Genomic DNA, 24,750 nt, shown 5'->3' on the forward strand with positions numbered 1-24,750 from the left:
CCCACCCCGCCAGGAATCTGAGTGCAAGCTGCAATCTCGGGGTAGTTAAAGTTGCTTATCAAAAAGCCTCTCCTCGTGCTGAGCCAGTCCAGATATTGCACTAGCTGTGTTTTTTCAGTCCAGCCATAACCCTTCTCCAGCACTCCCCCCCTTGGCTCGCCTCTCCCCCTCCCCCCTGGAAGGGGTGGGATGGGAACCTTGCTCGACTTCATTGTTCCAAATGTAAGAGCTATTTGCCCCAAAGTGTCTTCGCTGTCTTTCATAGCTAATTATAATAACTGTCAGATGTCTGGAAAGTCTGGGCTGCCCTTGCTGGCGGAGTTAAAGTTTGCCTTTATTTTCTTCCCCTTGGGGACAGATCAGGCCTGATTAGACACAGGGTACAAATAAAAGTGAACAACGTACATGTGTAGGGCTTTTTGTCTTTGTTTTTCTTTATGAACAAAGCAGCATGCTGGCTATGTCAGGAGGCAGTGTGGCATGCAGCGTGCGTGCAGCCACTGCCCTGGAGGAGAACTCTTTTTTTTTTTTCTTTAAGCATGCAAAATATATTTTTGAATTTGAGTAGCGCTTTAGATAGTTGTTCATCTCATAAGAAAAAGTAACCATTGATTTAGTGCACGTAGCATTTTGACAGTCTTAAGGGATTTGCATTTCTGTGTGAAAATAAAAATAAATAGACCCCGTACTCACAGTTTTGTTGTGCTGTGCAGGTCACCGTCTCCTTCTGCAGAAGCAAGGAGGGTCGGAGGATGTCAAGGGTGCAGAATCCCAGTTTAATTAAGGAGAAATATATAAATGTGCTTCCTGAAGTCGCCTGGAAGTCAGCCACTTGTGCTCAGACATCCCATTGCTGCTCTGCACACTATACTATCTGCAGTTCTGAATTGAACTAAATACTGCCCATGTGAAAGACGGGGGAAACACAGTCATGTGGGACACACAAATCCACTCTATTGGCTCCGAAGGCACAACTTCAGCATTCTTGCATTTCCACCATTGGTTAACAGTTCAAGCTGAACGAGTCTAGGTCCTCCTAGTGAGTCCGTTTTCCCTTTATGTGTGGAAGAATGACTGTAGGATTTTACAGTGACAGGATTAGTTAAGAAAAGGACTGAAGTCATCCCTTTGACTGAAGCTCGTGGGTGGGGATTGGAAGCTGTGCTTTTCTCAAGTCGACGTTTTTCCTTTTTCTGCCTGCGTTCTGTGTGTCAGGAAATGCTTGCAGTTCACTTGGGCAGCACAGAGAAACTGACTTTCTTCAGGTTCAGAGACAGGGACTTGACTTTTAGAGTAACACAGTGTTACAGAAAGTACAATGATTTTTACGGGAATAACTCCATTCTGACTGGCAAAAGTGTGGTTGTTTTTTGTATATGTTTATATATATATATTTATTTTTTATTTTTTCTATTATTTTTAAGCCCAGAAAGGGCTATGTTAGGATGATCTGGTTTGAGTTTTTGCATCATAGAAGCCAGACAAATGAATCCAGCAGCTCCAAAGCCTAGACTAATAATTTGAGTGACAAGAGAAAATATATTTTACAGAACTATTAGATCTCTGAAAAAATATTATGATGTGGTCATAGTAATATTTTGAAAGAAGCAACGAGTTCCATAAAATCTAAAATTGTTGATAGTGGGTCATTTTGAGAATAATGAAACTATAAAGGGTAAATAGGAGTGAAGGAGATTGACTATTCCCAATTTGGTGTTCTGTCATTTGCCTGATTTAGTTATGCCAGCGTGAGCAGTAATTTGAAACGGTACTCAGTTGTGTGTGACATACTTCTCCAATTAACCCTTATTAAAAAGACCTTTCCCAAATCCCATGTGCATGTTTTCCTAGAACCACAGAAAGTAGAGGTATGACAGATTTGTCAGGGTTTGTGTCTGTCCTCCTCTCTGGTCAAGTTTATTTCCTCTTCTGTTTCCAGGCATTACCTAATGTACTTCTAAACACCCTGAACGTGTGGCTCCTGTTGGTGGATTGTTGAGTTTAGGGCCTAATTTAGTAGTTGAAGAGCTTAACTATTCTTGGAAATTTATCAGAATAATTATTCTGGAACAGTAAAATCATTATACGCCTCTAGTATGGGCAAGCCAAGCACAGGCAGACTTGCACTGCTGGCGTTTGTACTGCGTACAAGCTCCCATTCAGCAGCTTATGCATGGCTCTGGGTGTCGGGACATCTTTTTGTCTCTACCAGCCAGGCTTGTTCAGACCACCTTAAAACAATGCTTCTTCCTCTTTGAAGTTCACCCTCTTAAGCTATATATAGAGTTTTATCATCACCTCACTGACCACCCTTGTCATCGCTTAGCTGAACACCATAGACTAGGTGTAGCTGCATAAGATATGGGAACGTTCCTCTGCAGCCTATGACCTGCTAGCACTGCAGCAAATCAATATGTGATCGCTTGATATGTGAGCAGGAAAAAAATAGATTTAAAAAATGTACTTACACACATGACAAACATGATTTCAAAAAAGATGAATACACTATATGTCCTTTTCTGAGTTAAGAAGGCTTTGTAGGGCCTTCTTTGCTTCTAAGTGCTAAGAAGATGCAGAGCATTTATTTTTCGTTAGCATGCTCACTTCAAAATAATGTTTAGTAGTAATACATAAAAGATGGGGTTTGGTGGTGGTTTTTGTTTTGTGGTTTTTTGTGTTTGTTTTTTGTTTGGTTGGTTGGTTGGTTTTGTTTTTTTTTGGTTGGTTGGTTTTTTGGGTCATTTTTTTTTTTTAAGTCTTCATAAAGAAAGGTAGTTGTCTGGTTTGGATAAAATAAGGCTATAGCAGTAGCATCAAAACTTTCTCTCCTCCCTCCAGAAATGTCTTCAGCTCCACTGGGCTTCCCACATCTGGACTCCAGAACACTAAGGGGAGAGAACTGAAAACCCTGGGAGACTTTTTCTTTTTTTCACAGTGCTGGTGGTCTTCATAATTTTGGTTACTTTTTTTGTTGTTGTTTAATTCATTTAAAGTGGGAAGAAATACTAATAAAAGAAACCTTACTCCAGAGAGCAGTAAAGTCTTCAGTTTTAAGACCAGTACATGGTTTTGTCTCAAATACGTCTTTTTTATTAATGTCAGTTTCTGATTTGAAAATGTTGAAAAGCTATTTAAAGAGAGGGACTAAACATCTGAATTAATGTAGTATTGTTTAGCTCTTTCCTCAGACAAATCATTAGTGAATTTCAGGAAAACTTAGAGAATGTGGAGCAATGATTATTTACCTGCACTTCTTAAGCCACGAATCAAAGACTTAGGTGATATAAGCACACAGTTTTGTGACTCCTAGTATTTCAGAGACCAAATTAATACTTAGCATCACTGTTGTCTGCAGAGAGAAAACAGCATCTTTACATGTATTCATGTGTTTCAATGGACATCTTATTTTCCATATCATTTCTATTGAAAACAAATAAAAATGAAGATTTAGCTACATCAGGTTCACTCTCCTTTGAATAATAGATGCTTCTTTCTCTGTTATTGGTTACTAGAGGAGAATTCATAACTGCAAGAGCCAAAGAATGAGAACATCATAAAATTACCACAGTGTGGTAACATTACTTTGCAAACACTGTCATTGTGATGACACTTAAGACTTGAGACAAGTCATTGCTGCATGAATGGGGCTGTCAGAGGCTGGAGGCCATACTGTTACCGTCCTCTGTGATTCCCTCCATTGACATATGGGGCTTCTATTTCTGGGTTTGGGTTAGAGTTTTTGGGATTTCCCCTCCTCCTCCCGATTTAGGAAAAACACAACTCCTGCCTAACAGAAGTCCTGTTCCTAAGAATTTTCACTGTCCCCAGGAAAGAAAAGAGATGACTGAAGTAAGTTAGAAATGGTAATCACTAAAATAGCCCTTTTTCGTTCTTTGACATTATTAGGGAGCATACGGTGTGAGGGGGAGAAGAGTAGGATGGCCTTGATCCTCTCATATGGGGTGTGTTCCCAAACAACGAAACAGCTACAGATTTTTTTTCTTGTGTAAATCTAAGCTCAGTGACTGTCTGGAGGAAAAAGGAGATTTGCCCCTTGGCTTCTTTTTAGCAATGTGTGCTACATGTAGAAAGGCAAGAATAAAAACGTTGGACAAGTTCATTTCAGAAACGCTTAAATAAAGGCACTTAAGCAGTTTCTGTGTTGATATGTTGTATTACATAAACGGATACTTCTGAAAACATTTTAACTGTTTCCTTAGAAAATCCGATTCAGTTCTATTGCATGTGATGTAGATTTCATGTTGCTCAGCACTTATAAGCCTTTCCACTTTTCTTTCTGTGGAAAATAATTGAACTTTACTGTATAGGCTGTGTATTTGCTTGCAACTCTGCCAGAGAATTCTTGCTGTTCCATACACCTTTGCTTTTTATAATTCAGCAGTAGGTGGTATCTGCTAAAGTTTAAATCTTATATTAGTCACTGCTCATAAAATCCCTGAATGTTGGTAATGCATAAGAAAAGAAGAAATCAGTAAAAAAACCCAGAACATACTGAAGAAGCTGGAAAAAGGCAGAGAAGCAGCAAAGTCATTGCAAATCTTTGAGGGCAGGCAAGTGGAAAAGGGACATCCAAAAGCCATTTCACAGAGAAGAATGACCAGAGCGCAGACACAGGCACAATCATTTGCAGTGTGTGCACATGTTCTGGAAATGCTTTTATAGCCTAGTTAAGAACAGTCCTAAGCTAACATGAGGAGTTTTGCAAATGCATCTGATACAGGAGGGCTGTGACGGAAGGTTTGTTCTCATCTCCTGCACCAGGAGGGGCAAAACTTGCTGAAATGCTGTCTGAGCGTCACCTGTGCTGTACATGAACCAGCTGGACAGGCTGCAGTGTCTACCATTTACATTAAAAAAAAAAAAATCACCAGCAAAGCTGTTTAATAGTGTTACTGATTTCTTGGGCATTTGGAGGGTTTATGTCTTGCTTGTGTTTGTTTGATTTTTTTCTTTGTTTGTGGTTTGCTTGTTTGTTTGGGGTGTATTTTGCTTCTGTTTTTCCTCCCCAAAGTCTTCTCTCATTCTCCTGGCTCCTCTAGCTATTTCTGTAGGTAAAGTAAATGAAACCACATGAGATATTGGAAAGATTTTCAGAAAGCAGAGAGGAATTTTGTATCTCATTACTACTGAAATTCAGAAAAAGTGATTCCTGTTTTCTCTGCAGGCCTTCTTTCTGTTTAGGGTCAAGTTTGATGGCTAGCTTATGTAATCTAGTTGCAATTTAACCACAACAAATACCATCAGTATGTTCTTGACCTGTATGTACTGAAATTTATGCATACTTTGAGCTATTAGTTCTTTCATGTTTATAAGCCTGATTTTGTTACAGGATTGTTGGTGAGGAATTCAGAGCTCATCAATATCTCATAAAAATGAACTGATAAGCTGAGGAAAAGATCCAGGATTTTTAGCCAATAGTTTATAATTTTTTTACATGGTTTATACAAATTAAAATTAAAATAATCTGTTAATAACCATATTTGTAGGAGAGAATTTCTAGATAAAATAGAGCATTATGTAAACAGTGGGTTGGTAACTGTGGTGTTCAGATGGAACTGAGTGATACAAACATTTTAAAGCTTGGCTATATTTAGGGTGCCATAGAATTATGACACCCAGAAAGATTTGATCAATAAAGCTAGAACCAACCATGTTTTTAAACTAATATGCATCAAGTTTGAAATATACAAAATCACCTGCAACCGTTAAGGTACCATTGAAATGAAAGATATGTAAACAATTTTTATACCCCACCTGCATATTGCAGACAGTCTGGTGATTTCTTTTAATTTTTTTTTTTTTTTTTCTGGTCGATTTCTTCAGTTTTTGTTGAATTTCCTCACGATTTTATTCCTTTTCTTTAGCTGTTTATTCCCACAACTCCTTTCAGTATAAACAAATTGTTTTCCCTGAAAATACAGAGGCCTGAAACTCAGTGGGTCCAATTTCCATCAAAAAAAGGAAGGGTTTTGTATGGACAGTCTGACTTGGTGACCGTAACAGGTCTTTTTCCCTCAGATTACTCTTACAAGGTTATAGAGTTTTTTTCTGGCTTCAGGTAAGTTCTTTCCTGACCAGTTAACCCAAAATAATATATAAACATAAATACTTTATAAATTATCTATCAAACTGGCATTTTATATTCTAATTTTCCTCTGCTGTAAGATATTCTATTGCTTTCAAAATTTGAAACAAATCAAAATTTTGTGCAATCCAGTATTTAGTGAAGAATGATAGTATTTAGCAGTTCGCATTTCAAATGTAGAAGTCTTTTAATGTAAAAGTCGTAAGTGGTCTAGCTTTGATTTTATTTTTATTGAATATATAATTCCCTGAGATAAGTCATCTCTCTTTTCACAGAGGAAATAGATTAATACTTGAGTATTTCACACTGTATGTAGCAAAATTAAAGGGATCTTTCCCTTCATTTTCCAACCCCTACAGCACGGTCTGCAACAGAAGTGTGATGTTATCAGTGAGGTTAAAGCATCGCAAGGAAATAAGCTATTAGCAGTTGCAACATCTTTTTTTCAGTAAAAATATATTAAAGTTAAAATATATTAAACCTTTTTTTTGAAGTGACATATTGTTTGGGGACCAGTATAATAAATCTTGGAGATTATTTTTGCACTAATTTTGTTCTAAAGAGATCTCCCATTTTTTCCTTCAGTAGGTAGTTTGCCCCATTTCTCTTCCAATTTTGGGTGGTCTTAAACCAGGATAGTTTCAAAAGGATTTTTTTTTAACAAAACATCTGCCCTCCACATTTTACTCTTTAATGAAATAGTTTATTTCGTTCTTTTCTTAAAGGGAGTTAATACTGTATAAAAGCAATAATAACAACATAGTTTTCTTTGCAAGAAGCCAGACCTGTTACTTTAAGGATGGGCACTTTTCCTCTGGTAGCTAATGAAAATTTAAATTAAAGAGATTTAATAATTTAAGCAGCATAGGTTAGTGAATGAATGTTGAAGAACAGAAGGGTTTAAAATTGCTAGCAAAACACTAGACATTTCAGAGAATATTGTTCAATACTGCCTTCAGGCACTGATCCTTGCTAGGTGCGTGCAGGGGAGACATGCTTTCAGAAACAGATTATTATAGAGTTGAATAGAACTGCTACTCTAGTCATGACATTTTATCTTGGTTATATCATTTATTAAATATTCTGTATTGATTAATAAATTTCTTATACACTAAAGACCAAAGAATTTTGATCTAGTTAAAAACAAGGTGTTGGCAGAGGAGACAACACTGCAGGGGGCAGAGGGGAGGAGGTCAATGCAAACTGCAATTGTTCAGGTAATTGCAGTCACCACAGAATGTGCACATATTTGTATGATTCTTGCAAGAGAATAAAATCTTACCCTGAGCGCTCCTAAATGTCCTTCTACTTTAAGTAATCTCTATCATAACAGGGGGTGGGGGGTGGGGTTTGGTTGTGGGCTATTTTGTTTGGTGGTGGTGGTGGTTGTTGTTTTGTTGTTTTGTTTTGTTTTTTGTAGTTGTTTTGGTCTGGGTTGGTTGGTTTGTTTGTTTTTGTTTTTGGTTTGGTTTGGTTTTTTTGTATACAGCCATCATGATGGTGTCTAAGTATCCTGTTACTGCATCCTTCCTTCTCTTTCTTTTGTTCCTTTCCACTGTTTAATTATGGACCTAATTTGTGGTATATAACAATCTAAACTAGAGGTTTTTTGCTTGAGGGACCTTGACTGAGATCCTGACCTTAGTGAAATAAGGAGGAGAGTGGGTTTCAGTGTCTTAAGTGGCATCAGAATTTCACTTCTGCCTTTTTTCAGGACACCTCTGGACAAAGGGAACAAGTAAGAATGAAGTGCTTGAGTATTAAGCCAATTATCTCTTTTAATTAGGAAAGGTATAGGGAACCCTTAAACTGAAGAAACGGTAAAATCTGTTGAATAAATTATTCACAGTAAATGGTGCACCCAGCTCTAGTTCTGACAGAGATGAAGCTGCAGTGGCATCAAAGTGTCTGCTATTACAGAGTGTTGCTCTGACACAGATGTCAAATGACAAATCAACATGAGGTGAGCAGATGAGTCTTATTCCCTGCCTTGCTCAGCTGGAGAGATCACTAAGGGTGGTCAAATAGGCTCCAACGATGCTCTTAGAGCATTCTTTAGCTGTAAAAGATAAATAAAACTGGCCAGGAGGTAACTTCTATAATTCCTTAAAGCTGCTTTGCCGATATTACAAAGGGTAGAGTACAAATAGCTTGGGAGCTTTTTACCACAGCATGGAGGGAGGGAAATCAGTAAAACCTTGTGGCCTCCTCCTCTAAGACTGAGAAGGACCTGAAATTTAAAACAGTTTTTTCTACTGGTGAAATGGGTGTTTTTTTAAAGGAGTTCAGCTGTGATTCATTTAATCAGTACTGAATTTACCTCCATATTCTTTGCTGGTCTCTGGTGAGGTATCTTTGAAAGTAGATAACAGCGATGAAAATTGCTGAAGATGTTCTAAATAGTGATTCAAACTCTGTTCTGGGGATGGTGTCCTGACTGTTCATTTTTTGCAAATGCCATGAAAATCATCATTTCCTTTGGACTTCTGTTCCCTTGTGCAATTCCTGTACCACCTGCTGAGTAACTTTATCTTCTTAGCCTGTTTTCCATAAAATTGAGTGCTTAATCAGGGAAAACCAAAACCATTGGATAAAAGGCTGTTTAAATGCTTCCTCAGGACAGGCATGTAGGAAAGGGCCTCATTCATAATATTCATCATCCATGTAGGACTTTGGTAGAAGTATTTAAGCATATGCTGTGAAAACAGCCTTGTCTGCGTGCAGAACCTGCCCTGGCAGCTGGGGGCCATGGAGACGGGCAGCGGTAGCTCCAGCTCTGTAGCCACAGAGAGGAAATTTCAGGAATCAAATAGGATGCCTCTCTGGCCATCAAGCTGTCATTCATGCATTTTAAATTGCATGCCACTGATAAAGGCTAATTTTGGCTGAAGTAATCTTCACAGCACCAGATTTTACTTTGGCTAATAAGACAAACTGTTATAAAAAAAAAATAGATTATTTCACTCATTAAAAAAAAATAAATACAAAAGTGAAAATGATTACTTTTCCTCATTTTTTGTCCCTTCTTCTGTAAGACAGCACTTCCTTTACAGTCTTTGTCTTGAATTTAACTTTTCAAGGCATAATTTAAAATTTGTATAATTTTGTATCAGATTCCTGGCATTCTTGCAATGCTTTTTTAGAAACTCTGTGCAGTGAAGTTGAAATGCAGTTTACAATCCTTTGACATAGTGAAAATCCTTATTTTGCAGTGGCGCATTTTCACGAAGTAAAGATTATAATTAATGTATACAATATCTTGGCTAAATTTCTATAGCTTTTTAATACCACTAAGCTAAAATTTCTGTAAACTAGTATCTTCCACAAAAGTAGAATTATACTGAAGGTGAATCTATGATCCTGTAAAAAAATGTACATCATAGACAAACAATTCATGTAGAAATATGTGCTTGTTCCTTTGAGAGAGGTGAATAGATAAACTGTCCAAGGTACAGGGAAATAGAGCATGGATAATGCGGGTTTGAGGTATTCTGTTGCTTAAGTGATGCATTAAATCAATATTCTGCAAAGCTTTTTCTTGTTATTTACTTGGCTGCTGTCACAATTCACCATTTAGGTCATCGTCCTTTTAAAAAAATATTTTTTCCTGTGGCCTAATTTAACTTTATCTAAATACTTCAATTCCTCAAGTAATGAAAATTCTTCAAATGCTAAAGTCACAGCACTATTTCAATGACAATATTTACACTGAAATTCTTTACTTGGTTAATGGGCTAAGGGAAGACTTGACTTACAAGTGAATTATTAGTTAATCTGCATGAAAATCTACTACTACACATGAATAACAAAAATAATAAAAAATTGTGTTAATAATTTAATAAAAAGGGGAAATTCTTTAATAGAGTTCTGAAAGTACTAAAAAGAAAGACAAGTGTTCTTTCTTCAGATATTGTCATTTTAACATATATCTGTATAAATGGAATCTCAGAAGTTGCTGCTTCTCAGCCATCAAAATCCCAATTCAGATGCAATGATGGAACTGATGAGTGCCTTGTTGTCAGAGCAGCCCAAGGTGTGTGCTCCGTGGTGATGTGAGGGGGCCCCAGGGAAACCTTCATCCTCCCCTCCTTCAGACGGCGAGGTAAGAGCCGCAGAACTTCAGCACCCTGGAGGGATTTCGTTTGTCAAAGAAATAGGCACATCCTGGATCATGAATCACTCTTGTGCTAAGGTTTTACTGAGCTTCAGATGACAAAGTCATTTTAAACCAAGCAATTTATACAATTATTTTTTTCCTTTAATCAAGATTCAAAAGGGTAAGATCACTTGCTTTCTTTTGTAAACTGTCTCAACGGTATGTCATCTACACAGTGCTGTCTATGAGATATCGTTTACGTAGCATGTGATTAGTCACAGTGCCTACACAGGCATGTGCTAAGTCTGCACTTCAGTTTTAGAGGTTTCTGTACTTTTTTGAAGAATTTTGGAAGGAATTATAATTATGAGTGTTGGACACAGGGCTGTGCTGGGATTTTCTTTCCCTTCTTAGCAGTTTATTTTAACTAGACTAAGAAACAGTGTTTCCACAGAGAATTTCCGCATCCTTGTTAGGGTATTTTAGAAATATGAGTGTTCAAAAAATGATGAAAACAGTCAATAAAATGCAAGGGTTTTGGTAAAGGAGACTGCAAAGGTTAGGATTAATCATTTAAGGAAGCAGAAGAATTAAAATGGGTCATGAGAAAAAAAATGCAAATTACTGAAGCTTGCAGAGGAGAGAGATTGGGAATGTCTGTTCCTTGTCTCTCTCACAAGGGATGAGGGAGGTCTGCAGCCTAATCTGAAGATAGAAAAATCAAATTCTTTTCATAAGAAGGAAGTACTTATTCACATCATGTGTGATAAAATTGTGGTACTCACTGGCAAGATTACTAAGGCTAGACCTTGTTTCTTAGTTACTGTATGGATATGGACTGTTTTGATGACCTTCCATTTTTTCTTCATTTGTACTCTCTCCCAACCCCATGAAATTTTTTTAATCTGTTTCTATGTGGGATTCTGTTTGTTTGTTTGTTTTTCTCATGTGCATTTTCCAGTTTCTGGGAACTGAATGCAAAACAAAACATCTACTGTCTTGTTACCTACTTTTCTTCAAATTGCACAATCTTTTTAAGAAAATACACAGATAGGGCAGCATAGTTGTATTTCACCAGTACTCTGAAAGATCGTTACATGGTCATTTAGAAAAGAAGCATGACTCACAAACGGGCTATGAAAAAATACGGTGGATGTTGTCAGTGCTGATTAGACAAAAATGGGTTTGGTTTTGGTGTGTAGAAACTCCCTAAAGAAAGCTACTTTTTTTTTTTAATTCTTGATGTCAGGTGAAAAGAGACACAAATCTATTTAGCAGAATTTCAAGTATGTAAGCCATTGCACTCAGTGAGCTTAATGGTAAAACAACTTAAAATTGTCTGGGGTAAATTAAGCTGGTTTTCAGATTAATAAGGTAATGAAGAAATATTTCTATAAATAAATATTACAGAATAAATGAAAGTGACCTTTTGTTTTTTCCACCTATAGAAAAAAGATTGTATACCTTTCATAATTTGTTAATGATTTTGTGGAAGTATTATGTTTTTATTGAGGAATGCTGTATGCAGTGAGGCATGTAGTATGACTGCCAAAAGCAGTGGAAACTCCATTTTGTAACTAGACAAAACAGCTAAACTGCATGAAGCAATTCGCTTTGTAATCAAAGTTGCTGTAGAATAGGTAGTATGGCTGCTCAAAAATATAGGCAAACTGAATGTCATGTCAAACCCAAAGCTTTTACTATGTTCTTAGTGGGCTAAGAGTGCAAGAGGGTGTCATCGCTGACGTGAAACAAAATACACCAAGAAAAAAAATGATGGAATAGCTGAACTGATGAGAACAAGAAGTTCCAATGAACCAAAAATTCACAAAATCCAAAAATGTAAAGTGCTGACCCCCGTTGACCTCAACAAGTTGTTAATTAGCAGAGGATTAACACCCTTTTCATGTGGTGGCAATCACTAGAAAATAATGTGCATACATCAAAGAACTTTAAGGTCTAACAAAAGATTAAACACAAAGATTCTGTGGATTATAAAAGTGGAGTTTGAAAGGGGCACTACACTGTCCAGTTTGCAATTTTGAACAAATGAACAATACCTTATAAAATAAGATATTTTGGGAAGAAGAACTCAGATAATAGAAATTCACTTTTAAAAAAATAACAACTTATTTCTATTGCATTCATTTCTGAACTCAGTGTCTTCAGTGTTAATGCTTTACAAGAGTTATCCCAGTAAAATCTGGACGCATTTTAAAATATCGCCAATTTGTTCCAAGGTAGCCAATAAGGAAATATTTTTCCTTAAATTATTTTTCCAAAAGGGCTTCAGTAGGTTTCATTCCCATTTTAAATGACTATGGATACCAGGTTTTTCAGTACTTTCATAAAACCATGACCTGAGATGAATACTATAAAACAAGCAAACAAACAAAACCCAGAATCCCCCTATTATTTTCACTATATTTTGAGCTTGGAAAGGCTGATGAGGGTCAGATTGCGTATTGTGTCAGAGGACCTGTGAGGAGCAGCAGCACCCTGCAGCATGTGGGTGCTGGGATGCCGAGAGGACACCGTGAGGCCACAGAGGTGGGGAGAGCCCCGGGCTGGCATGGCCACCAGTCGGGCCAGCGCAGCCTCAGCAGGGCAGCCACTTCAAGCTCCCGGCCACGGTGGGGGCAGACGGGTCGTGCCCAGGAGCCCCTGGTACAGCTGTGACCTGAGGGAGAACAAACTGAGGAGCCCTTGTCAGTGTTAGTTGGGCCATTGGCTGGGTCCCAGCAGTCAGAAGCTTTAATCACAGTGCATTTCTGTTTAGGCTGACAAGGATCGAAACCACACCAGTGAACACAAGCAGAAATAAGCCACTTTTGAGACCTCTGTAATGACCACAACTTTGTAAATGTGTTTCTAATAGTTTTGAATGCAATGCAATTTCAATCAAAGATGTATTGCTTTCTCTAAAAGGGTTGGTTAGTCCTTAGTTCTGAATATGTGGCTAATATTCTGAATGTGCAAAATAGAACTGATTCCCTTTCAAGATGCACACAATACTTTCTAATTCAGATCTGCAGTAAGGTCCTAACTTGTTTTCTGATTTGGACTGTGGAGGCTCTGTGGGTGCTGCCTGTGCACTGTGCTGCTTTGCAGACGACCATCAGGGTGCAGAGGAAGGGCCACGTCCCTCCTGGGCGGTTCTGTGTCACCACCTGGCTGGCAGTGAGGCTGCACACCTCAGCTCAGTGGAGAATGTGAAGAAACTGAAACCCTGTACATGTAGCTCTTATAATTGCCAATGTCAGACACTTCTGGACGTCAGCTGTCCGCTGGGGAGATGTATGTATAGCCTTGGCCTCACCCAAGCTTGTGATTTGCAGCTTGATGAGCATTCTTCTCTTGTAAAGATCCTCTTTAATTTCACTATCCAGACAAATATGAGCCATGAAACAAATGAAACTTGGTGTGTCTAATCGCTTGTAGGTAGTGAGTTCTGCAGGTTGGTTAAATGTTATAAAAATGTATCTCCCTCTTTGTAACTCAAAGAGGTAACTTTTGTAACTTCATTTTTTGTTTTTTCTGAAGTGCACTATTACTGCTTTGTAGGGTGATAAATGCCTATTAGAGCATTTCTTGTTGTTTATTTTTACTTCATTCATGTCCACTTTCATCTTACTCGCGTCCTTTTTCTTTTGTTCTTTCTGCACTATGAATTTGGCATATTTAAGTCTTCACAATGGACAAATCATGGAGTAATTTGTATCGTGAGGGGGAGTCATGATGATTCCAACTGTGATTTTCAGTGTTGCACTCATAGCTGCGTTCACCAGAAGGAGAGCCCTTCCTTCTACTCTCATATTTAAGGCCAGTCTTGCAGGGCTGAAAACGGAGACAATTATTTTTCAGATAAACTGAGTGAATCAGACCTGGAAGTTTCTAAAAGATAATAAACAGGAAACTGTGCAACTTTTAGACTCATTTCTTCACAGAGCCACAAATGAAGCACAATTTCTGTTGTGAATTTGATCTCCTAATACTTGTGGCAGATTCTGTGTTTCCAAGGGGATTTTACGTTAATAAATTAATAAATTAATAAATTACAGTCCAATTCTGACTAGGACATGTTCTACTGGTGTGATTGGTTTGTCTCTCTCCCCTGTTCAACTATTAAATAAGCCTCCTGTTAACACATAGGTCAACAAAAATATGCTATTTAATGTTGCGTGGTTAATTCTCTTATTATTGAAACATTACTTGATTCAGCATCAGACTTCATACGTTAATAGTGAAAAAATATTTAAAAGTGAAAAAAGAAAACTAAAAGATCCAATCATCTTAAGAGGAAATTAACATAATGTGCTCTAATAATACGTAACCATATATGAGAAAAGGTACTGGTAGCCTATGTAACCAATACTAACAGGCACTAGTATAAGTCTTTTCTTCAGGTAACTAGGAAGTTAATTCAGAAAGGGTTTCTATATGTCAACCAAAAGCATGACTGTGTTTGATTCTCTATTACGGTTGCTTCAGTATTCTGATGGAATACTGCCTGTCAGTTGTCGCTCTTCCTAATGAGATAAATGTTCCAAACTAAATTTTTGGAGGGCCAGATTTAAATTGTGCTTCCAGAAAATCTCCCACAAGCAACTTTGACATTTGCTTTCTGCAAGTGTTCATGCTAAAAGAGTTGATTATTTGAATACTGTTGGAAAGCAAGTCAATTCAAATACCTATTCATATAAGGTGTTGCTCTTTCAGATCTAGGAACTGCACCTAGGGAGAGATACTGGGTTAGACTTCAGCTGCACAGCTGTAACTCTTTCTAGCAAAGTCTGTGTTAGTCCATAGCAGATTAAGCCTCCCTCTTTTTTCTCTTCTCTCTTCTCTCTCTCTCTCTTCTCTCTTCTCTCTTCTCTCTTCTCTCTTCTCTCTTCTCTCTTCTCTCTTCTCTCTTCTCTCTCTCTCTTCTCTCTTCTCTTCTTCTCTTCTCTCTTCTCTTCTCTCTTCTCTCTTCTCTCTTCTCTCTTCTCTCTTCTCTCTTCTCTCTTCTCTCTTCTCTCTTCTCTCTTCTCTCTTCTCTCTTCTCTTTTTTCTTTTTTTAATCTAAGACAATGGTTCTGCAAATACCTTTATCTACTCAAGTCCTGCCTCGCTGAAAGGCAGCATTACCCTTTCCAGTAGCGTGGATGGGAGAGGTAGGACTTTTGCTAGCATGGTTTTAGATTGGTGTAAATCAACCAGTCACACCCTAAATTATGACAGAGAGAAAAAGCAAGAACAAAATCAGACAATTTTTTTGCATATGATTTTCTACCACTTAAACTCTTAAGTCTGGATGAATGTTTCATCAGAGTTCTCATACCTTTCTCAAAACTTGATAAGATTATTTTTCACTCTTTAAAGGTCACAAATGACATCTTTGTTGACAATAACTAAGACTCAGAAGTGCTGTCTAAAAATACTTGAAGCCAATGTATGGATTTTTACAAGATTCACATTCTGGGAACATAGTGCCTATTTCAGTATTTATTGTTTTCAATCCTTTCTGTTAACAAACTCAGTGAAGTTTGCTGCAATAACAGAAATCCACAGGCGCTGAGGCATGCACTACTTGGAATTAGAATAACGATGGTGGCCACAAACACGCTCATAGGTTCTGCTGGTTTTCCTTTTTCTTTGAGCATCCGATCAGATATGGCAGTTGTAGGAAACAACGTGTGCTGAGGGGATGTGAAATGCTTGTCATAGCCAATAAGAATACGTAATAAAAGCATTAATAAGTGTATGGTACTGAAGTTACTGAGAAATGTATATTTAGCTCAATTACAAGACTGCGAATCAGTTCAGGGTTTTTTCTTGAAGGCATTTGTTTTTGTAATTTTGCATTTTCTTTCCCTGTAAAGGAGTATGGAGGGAGTGAAGAAGCTGATTTCCTTGTTTTTTGGAAGTTGAGTTTGTCATGGAAGCTTAGTGGATCGACAGAAATCAAAATGTGGAGAAGACACTGGTGTATAATAATCTTACTTTTCTGCTGCTCCTGCTAATTCCAAACTTAGCCCCTGCTTATCACATGGTGGGAGCTATTCTTGTTATTATTTTCCTTAATATTGTTCATGTTCAGAGTTAGGTTAGCACTGCACATCCAATTTATCACAAACTCAGTATGGAAAAGCCATATGGTGATCAAGGCTGGGAATTATGCCCCAAGTTTCACACTAAGTGCACTTATATGGTCTTATGGCTACTTACACTTGGTGCCCATCTGTTGGGATGGCAGGGGGCCCACTGCTAAGTTGGCCAGACAGTTGCCCTTGAGGATAGTTGCCAGACAATGTTTGAGCTTCAGTGGGCAACATAGCAATGGAAAAAACACCAGGTTTGCTAAAACTGCCTCCTTATACCAACAATGGCTTCTAACACATGCTTTAATTTCTACTTCAGACAGAAAATATATGAAATAAAAATGTGACAATGATGATTTCTGTCCCTTGCAGTGGTACAGGTTATATTGCAGTGAGCAGATGTAAAAATCATCAAGAAAAAATGTTTCGAGTCAGACTGCAGCAGGTTAAAATGACGAATGTTCATTTCACACCAAATAGGAAACTAGAAAACAGACTGGTGTAACATGTCTGTGGAAAAACTAAAGATGCAAGTTCTAAATATGTTTCTGGAATTTAGCACTCAGCTTCAGAGACAAAAGATTGTATGGTTCGAGTTGATATCCACCATTCAGAAGATGGGATGGTCTTTGCTGGTTTCAAACAACCAAACATATTTTGCTTCATCATAAAGCTAAGGAATTAAAGTATTATTTTGGAAAATATAAAATTCGTGAAGCTTTGCAATCTAAAACAAGTTTGGCCATTGAAGACAGTGTATGAAAATAAAGGGAGAGAAATATAATAAGGAATAAAGGTATACATAATACAGCAAATGAATTTTGCAGGTTATAAAAGTAGAGATTAAGCTAAGAAAAGAGGAAAGAGGAATTGGGCAGCACAGAGTAGTTATCAGGAGACAGAAGAAGTGAAAAAGCTGGCACGTTTGTTTATTTCCATTAAAAAAAAAAAATAAATACATTGTAGTCAAAATCTTAGCTATAAGCTAGGAATTGACTACATTGAAGACAAAAGCAGACAGTCATGACTCGAGGATGGGGAGAGAAAACATAAGCAGGAAAAAGGGTTCAGTCTAAGGAACAAAAATAAGCTTTCATGTGAAGGGAAGCTGGGGGTGGGGGGAGAAGAAACAAACAAACAAACAGCTACAAAAACCCAGATACAGGTGGTTGCATTTGAAGTTCAGCTCTTCCATAGAGTTGTGTGGATTAGGTCTTAGTAAGTCTAAAGCCTTGATTGCTTGACAGTGCAGCTGAGAAAAAAAATCCTGCTGCTCTGGGTCTGGACAGTTCTTTGGCATCTGAAAGGTCTGCCCTGTCAGAATATCATCTCTGCCCATACAGTTGATTATTTATTGCTCTGTTAACAGTGCTTTCTGTACCTGTAGCTTTCCAAGGGGCTTTATATTCTCATTTGAAAAATCAAGTTAAGCAGAAATACATGTTACTGAAAAATACCAATAACTTGACACTTAAACTTCTTATGGGAGTTGAACAGTTTTGATAGAGATTGTATTGGAAGAGATCTTTGTGTCCAGATGGACAAAACTAATTAAGAACACAGTTTGGTCAGAACAATTGCTTATGACGAAAAGGTTGCGTGCCAGGTCTTGTTATACCTTACCTGATTCATTCCAGAAAATGTTGGTTTCCTACATGTCGGGCAAGTGCTCTGGTTTTGTGGATTTTCTGGAGGAAAATGATCATCTTCTCCATTGTCTCATTTTCATCTTGAAAGGGATCACTGGAATGGCATATTTTGAAAAATAAAAACTTTCCGGGTCACAAGGTGAAGGAGCCATTTTCTCTGAAGCTTTAATGAGGAACAGAAAATTACCGACTCTAGGATGTGGTTTCCCACCCCAGAAATGTCCAGTGGGTGAAGGTGGTTGTAGATCCGTTGTCAAAAGTCCCATTGGATAACAAAGAGGAAGGTCTAATTTCTGCTACAAACGTTGGTTACTAGCTTGACCCTCTCCAGTCTGCCAGGAGACATCATTCCCTGTTGCACTAGTTGTGTAAAGAAATTATTGAATCAGAATTCTTGTTAGTGAATCTGGTCGCTCTTCTGCCCTGTTTCTAATATTAATTCAATAAATAGGTATGGTATTTTTTCAAATGATCACACAAGACACTTGTTTCTCTGGGAGATTAGATTGAAGATGCTAAATGATAATGGAACCACTGATGCAAACCAGTAATGTTTCTTAGAATCGTATTTTTGCAAGGACCCGTCAGTGTAAATAAGTTTGGTTGTATTGTGTTGACTTCATGACATTCTGTTGCAATCATAAGATGAAGAGGTTAAAAATGAGGTTCTAGAATCTTTATTATGTCTTTTGGCTGTACAACATTCACAAAGTGAAATTATCTAGATTCATATTGACTTTCTAGGAGACTTTTCAGATGTGAACAGAAATGTTAATTTAATTTTTAGCTTGGCCTAAGGTGTAAGATTAAACCCGGTTATATGCAGTTCATTCTGGACCTGACCTGTAGCAAAAACTTTTGTATTTTAAGTTTCCCTGAAATAATTTAAACACAGTACCTATTAGTAACCAGATGTAATTTAAGCAAAATGCTTTCAGTTTTAACAGATGGGCTTTTCAAAAGAAACTGTATGAAACTAGTTTAGTTTGAGTGTTTTGTTCCTGGAGGGACAGCATTTTATTTAATCATAGTAGCTCTTATTTGCATATTGTGTTTCATTTGTTTCATGACCACATTAATTAGAAGAAAAGACTATCTTGCTGTACATGACATTTCAGTTCCTGAATGAACAAGGACATGAGCTTCAGGCAAGTTGCATTAATTTGGTCTGTACAGAAATTAATAACTGTACTTCAAACTTTCCCCTCAAAAATAATAATTTGAATATTCATACATTAGAAAAGGCTATTCCTGACCTGTGGCCAAGAGTTTATTTAGTTGGCTTATTCACAGGAAAACATTTTATGTTGACAATGCATTACATGAATGATTTTTGAAAACATGAGCAGAGCACGCTGTTCTTACAAAGGCTGGATAACAAATTTGTTTCCTAGGTGCTTGATTATGACCTGAGAGGCTACTCTTGATCTGGAAAAGGAAATGTCAGGTGTCAATTTCTAGAGAAGTTCTTGATATTAAAAAATGTACTTCCTAATGAAAATCCCAAATGTCAGATTGTGGATCATTTAATGACCTCAAGAGAAGAAATTAAGGAGGAATGTTGATGTAATTAATTTTGAGGCCAGAAGATAACTATATGAAATTTAACCTAGTATATTGCTACTGAAAATGTTCCAAGACTATCTTTTGGAAAGATGTCCAATCTTGAAGAGAGGATTCAGGAAGGAGTCCCCGTTAAAGTTACTATACTAGAAAAGTACAACATTATAGGGAGATGTGCTATTAATAACACTTTTATACCATCCTTGCAGAGGACATTCAGATGGGCAGTTGAAAAAAAAAAAAATCTGCTTGGTATTAGAGAAGAAATTTCATCACATATACTTCATTTCTGGGAGGTGGACATTTAAATCTCAGAAGTTTCATTAGGCACTCTTGATAAGCAAAGCATGCTCAGAGACCATTGCTTCAACGAGAAACCTCCAGTACTCTATAAAGCCATGTTGACACAAATATTTTTCTTTGAAGATACTGCAGTCTCGTGCTTTCCGTTGGAGGAGAAAATCCTTTTCCGCTCCGCCTTTCCTGGAGTGCTTTATATTTGCAGACTGCATACCTTTTCAGATCAAGGAGAACTATAGCTGTCCTTGTACCTGAGGCTTTTAGATTGTTTGGCTGGAACTAGGACTGATTGTCCTGCCCAAAACTTCACAAGGTTGCTAATTCTCAGGAACTTTACATTAAAAAACCTTCTTCTTTGAAGTCATGGTGACTACTGTATAGAAATAAATAAAAATATGTTGGATTTAGAAGCTATTGTTTATCATAGTTCTGCTTTTGGCATGGGGAAATTTTGTAGCATGTGTCTATGTTTTTATTTTATTTATGGTATATTCTTTTTGCCATTTGCCTTTGTAAATGTTCAAGAATTTCAACTATATTCCTGCAGTGACAATGTCTTTCTGAGAACCATCTCAGAAAACAATTTCATTTTGACACTGACTTTTCACTTTGACTTTTCACTGACATTTCCTTTTTTTCCTGTATTCTGCTTTTACCTTATTTTTCTACCAGTTCAGTGATTCTAGACCTATTTCCAGCTGAACCTTAGGGTTTTGACTTTCAGATGAATTGCAGGGGAACTGCTAGACTCTCAAATAGAGAGTGAACTGAGGCAGAGAAAAAGGGATGCCAACTTTTTACACTCCTCAGTGTACCTTTTCCCTATCTAAGCTGAAGAGAAAATGTCCACAAACTGATGATGATAATAATTTTAAAAGTCATATCCCATTTCATGTTCATTACAACAAGAATTTCTCAAAATAAACTAGACAAGTAATTGTCCAAAGTAGTACAGAAGATTAGGTTTGTTTGGCAATAATGGTCCATCTTATTCACTTGATTTTATCTATACAATCAGAAAGAAGGGTGCCAGGTTATGGCAGCTCTGATGAGGACAAAGTGTGATCTGTGGCTTGAAATATTTCCTGGGCAGCCAACAGAGAAGCCTCAGACATTTGCAGCCATCTGCTTCAGCACTGAAGTCAATGATATTGTATCTGCTTTTGCAACAGTTGCATGAATTCCCTTCATTTTACCTATATGCTTTTTTTATTTATTTTTTTTTAATTCCAAGTTTCAAAATACTTTTCTTGCAGATAATCAAACAGCTTAGAAATCCAGTCTAATAAAACAATTGTATCAGGTTTTGCACCTAGTCTGTCTAGGGTTCCTATTTAATCTTAGAAAATGAAATATATTGTAGTAGCCATTATGTTGTTAATGCAAGCAAATTATGTTTAAGGAAGCGGGGGTACCCCAGCAAATCTCCTTTTATTCTGCAGCTCTTTTCTCACTTGTGTTTTGTTAATTTTTGAGTGCTGCTCATAAAGCCAGGAAAGCAGTAAAGTCTTTGAAAAGCATGAAATAAATTCTGTTCAGTGAGTGGGTAATTGTTCAAGGTCATCTGTTCGTTGTCTTTGTCTTGATTGTTTGAATTAGTAGCTAATAATGGGGCTGAACCGTGAATGAATTATTATCCATAGGGCATATTTTGGGGAGTGTCAGGAAATATTACAGGGTAATTAAGGTTATCCAATAGCAAGGCTGTGTTACCAGCAGATGTCTAGTAATTACTATGTTTAAAAAGTGTGGGGATTAAACTAAGATTATAGCTTTTATATTGTCTGCCTTTACAAGTCATATTTGGAATTTATTCAGTTTTTTCTGCTGCCCTTTTCCTTTTGTTCTGATTCTGTCACTTAAATTCCAACTTAAACACAGGCCTTTCCTGGTGAATTAAAATAAACATCAGCAGATGGTACGCAGTGCATGTGTATACAAAATAGCAGTGCGGTTATTGAGGGCTACAAAGATAACTGCATTGATAAATACTTAGTGCTACTGTTTATTTGTTAACAAGTTCTCATTCCATTCTAGGGCTTGAACATTAGGCTATTTAGGTCCTAAAATAGTGCAAAAATGAGTTTTTTGAAATATTTTTTCAGCAGTAGAACACTATTTAATATAACAGGACAGCTAATTTTTTCATTTAAGTTTAATTTGTTGAGTTGGTAATCTTCAGGCAAAACCAAAAGTCCCGAGTTCAAAGTTCTGCTGTTATTACTGACCCAGAGCTGGCTTAGTGCTACCAGAGGCCATGGAAGGGGAAGCATTTGTTTAGCCCTCGATCCAGCAAATTTGATTTTAGCAGATGGGCTGAAGGGAGATAATGCAATGGACAAGTATCTGTGGCATCTGGAATGTCTGGATTTAGTACAGTTGACTGGCACTGGGGTGGGGGGTGGCACAGAAGCTGTCTGTGCAGAGTGAGCCTTAGAGGTAACAAGAAACCTCTCAGAAAAGGGTGATGACTGGGAAGAAACTGTCATGATCTGGAAGGTTTGCAGCCGTAAAAGAGGAAAAGTGGGAGGTCTGAAAAATGGAGGAGAGGTACAAAAGGAATGAGACAGGAAAGGAAATCTGGACAGCAGTGAGTGAAGGCTTCTGAGCAAATGTGTATGTGCTTTCTGGGAACTGTGAAGAGGAGCACACTGGCATCTTGGTTTTTTCCTTATGAATAATTTCAAAATAATTTCCAAACATAACTGAAATAAAAAGTTCACTTTGCAAATTGTAGATAAAGTGTTTTGATTTTGCCTCTCCATTCCTTTGCATCCATTTTCATCTGACTAGCATTAAGCGTGGCGAGCTTTTTATTCCTTTATTTTGCACTCTGCTGACATTGCAAGAGGGGATTACACAGAAGCACTATGGGTTTGAGAGTCTAGCTACTGTGTTGGTGATTTTTTTTTTTTTTTTTAATTTTTAAAAATTTATTTATTGGTATGAGTCTCGCAGCAGGTGAATTAGTCTATGGCCAATGCTGCTAGCTGTTGCAGTCCAAGCCTCTGCTCACTCTACCTGGCTTCTGTAGCCATCTTATTCTCACTTGAAGAAATTCAAAATCAAAGCTGAAATATGCTCAGAATAAAAGCTAGATCTTCTTGTATTTAAAATTAACTGGAATCCAAATCAATTTTGTTTGGAATTAATTAAAAAAAAAAAGTTATAACTTATTCACTTATTAACCCACATAGAAATTAACACTTCTGGTGTAGAAGCTGAGAACATGGAAGGGGAGGGACAGGGAAGGAGGGAAGGGCAGAAACAACCACCAGAATGTTTAGCGTTTGTGCAGTTAAAGGTGAAATACAAGGTGTCTATGAATGTCTCTGTCTGCGGTTATTCTGAGTGTAAGTCCATATTCATCCATATGTATTACAACAGGATTTTCATCTGTTTAGATTTTCTGAGTTTAAAAAATGTGGGACTCTCATCAAATCAATTAAGAAATTCAATAGCTATTAGTCCCTTCAGTGAAATACTGTAATGTCTCTTGTTTGTATTCCAAGTCATTAATATCCATATGTTAACATGATAAATGGCAAAAGCTGATGTAAAATGCTCCTAGCTTTATAAAAGACATCCATCTTTCTTGGTTGTCCAGTCATTACCATACAAATGGCTGAGCTAGAGCATCTTTGAACTTAATGAGAGTATTTTTACTGACCTCCTTGTACTTTGGATCCAAATAGAAAGCTGCTCAATTTTTCTTTTAGCAAGTTATGAGTTTTCTTTAAAGAAAGTAAGATTGACATTTTGTTTGATGGAATTACTTAGAATACAGAAGTGAAAAAAGCAAAAGTTCAAACACCTAATCTTAACCTTTTGATCTGATTGTAAATTAACAGCCACTGAATTAGCAAAAGCCACTGTAGCTTTTATAGTATTGTTTTTGTATAGTCAGAAAAGAGGCTTAATGGAAAAGCTATATTTTACCCTAAAGCTTTTCTTTCACGTTTTAATGAAAAGAAACACCAATGATCACATTTTGCTATGCTGAGTTTATTGTTGCAGCAATAATGCTTTTACTGAAATCTCAACACTTACCAAAAGTAAGCACAGGCAGTAACACACAGGGCACTGCGTTACTCAAGAGTGTGCTAGTAACGACCACGGTTACCGCAGAGAAGAAAAGCAGTATCTGCAAGTTCACGAGCCTCTTGGATACAAGAAAGGGGATAAAACCAGAGCAGTCATTAATAATGAAGAATAGCCAATGTAATGAAGATCTGTCATGTGTGAGATCTAGACAGATCCAGTAAAGGTGGAAACCACAGCTGTAGCCGTGGTCTGATTTTACAACATCCACAGATTTCCTTAACCTTAATCAACACGAGGCAAAGCCCTGCTTTTGCTTACTTTTGAAAAATGGTCTGTGTGCTTCTCTAAAGCAGGAAATCTCCCACACTTCAACAACCTTCAACAAATTTAAGAAAAAAAAAAAAAAAAGAAAATTCTACTTTTGTGATTGGAGACCTTGTTGAGACCTCAGAAGATGAGTAAAAGACTAAGACAGGCTTAACGTCAAAAGTTAGATGAACTAATGAGGTATGTTAGGGACTGTGCAGAACATCCTTGTTTTAAAACGTGTGCATATATTTCTATTGGCATGAGGTGTTTTACTTTTCACATTGATGCTGTTATGCAGAAGATCGTAAAGGGGTTTTGAGCATTTATTCTTTTTTTTTCTTTTCACCAAAAACTGAATAAAGAGCACAGAAGAAGATCTACAAAGTCAATGCTTTGCCTTATGATTCAGAGAAGGAAGAATGACCATTTTTTTTAGTCATTCCCCCTGTCCCCATTGAATTCTCAAATGCTGTAAAAGGTTGATATGTAACAGATGTAAAAAAAAAAAAAAAGTTAAAGGTTCAGAAATTAGGGATGCTAGTAGACAAAAAAAGATTTTTGAATATTACTATTTTTGAAGCATTCGTTAAAGAAATGAGA

At 37.2% G+C, this 24,750-nt stretch overlaps 2 long non-coding RNA genes across 12 annotated transcripts in view; one reads left to right on the forward strand and one right to left on the reverse strand.

The window, feature by feature from the left end:
• The window catches only part of LOC102089608 (uncharacterized), an 81,852-nt gene extending 80,536 nt beyond the window's left edge, over positions 1–1,316 (reverse strand). Inside the window, exon 1 of one of the 11 annotated variants that reach the window (XR_010474320.1) lies at positions 694–1,227. This is a non-coding gene — a long non-coding RNA (uncharacterized LOC102089608). Of the gene's footprint in view, positions 1–693 lie in introns of all 11 variants that reach the window. The other 10 variants (XR_010474323.1, XR_010474318.1, XR_010474317.1 and 7 more) reach the window with 10 other exon arrangements.
• LOC110362262 (uncharacterized) overlaps positions 1–24,750 on the forward strand; it is a 258,269-nt gene that overhangs the window by 46,935 nt on the left and 186,584 nt on the right. The window lies entirely within an intron of this gene.

The sequence above is a fragment of the Columba livia genome, chromosome 8 (assembly GCF_036013475.1).
Source record: "Columba livia isolate bColLiv1 breed racing homer chromosome 8, bColLiv1.pat.W.v2, whole genome shotgun sequence".
In the NCBI taxonomy this organism is placed as follows: domain Eukaryota; kingdom Metazoa; phylum Chordata; class Aves; order Columbiformes; family Columbidae; genus Columba; species Columba livia.